This window comes from Triticum dicoccoides, chromosome 4A (genome assembly GCF_002162155.2).
Source record: "Triticum dicoccoides isolate Atlit2015 ecotype Zavitan chromosome 4A, WEW_v2.0, whole genome shotgun sequence".
Classification (NCBI taxonomy): domain Eukaryota; kingdom Viridiplantae; phylum Streptophyta; class Magnoliopsida; order Poales; family Poaceae; genus Triticum; species Triticum dicoccoides.
The window spans coordinates 529,580,560-529,581,379 of record NC_041386.1 but is presented as its reverse complement, the minus strand read 5'-3'; positions in this window follow the sequence as shown (position 1 = coordinate 529,581,379).

Sequence of the window (820 nt, the reverse complement as noted above, 5' to 3'; positions counted from 1 at the left end):
CTCCTATCGGGATTTGTCGGCACATTCGGGCGGTGTTGCTGGACTTGTTTTAACCTGTCGAATCATCTTGTTGTACCGAGATACCGAGTCTGATCGGTGTGTCTTGGGTGGAGGTCTATTCCTTCGTTGACCGTGAGAGCTTGTTAAGGGCTAAGTTGGGACCCCCCTGCAGGGATTGATCTTTCGAAAGCCGTGCCCGCGGTTATGGGCAGATGGGAATTTGTTAATGTCCGGTTGTAGATGACTTGAACTAAACTTAATGAAAATGAATCAACCGTGAGTGTTACCGTGATGGCCCCTTCTCGGCGGAGTCCGGGAAGTGGACACGGTGTTGGAGTTATGCTTGCGCAGGATGTTCCTTTAGATTCTCGCTCGTGCTTCGCCTTCTCTCCTCGCTCTTTTTTGCGTATAAGTTAGCCACCACATATGCTAGTCGCTTGCTGCAGCTCCCCATATTTTTGCCTTATCCATTCCTATGAGCTTAAATAGTTTTGATCGCGTGGGTGTGAGATTGCTGAGTCCCTGTGGCTCACAGTTACTACAACTCCAGATGCAGGTCCAGGGGATTCCGCTCCAGGTGACGAGTACGAGCTCAAGTGGGAGTTCGACGAGGACTCTCAGCGATACTACGTATCTTTTCCGGATGATCAGTAGTGGTGCCTAGTTGGGGTTATCGATTCAGGACCTTGTCGCATGTTGGGGGGTCTTTTCTATTTTGGCGCCGTAGTCGGGCCATGAGTGTTTGTTTGATGGATGTTATTTATGTACTCTGATGTGACGTGGCGAGTGTAAGCCAACTATGTTACCTCCCCCTCTTATT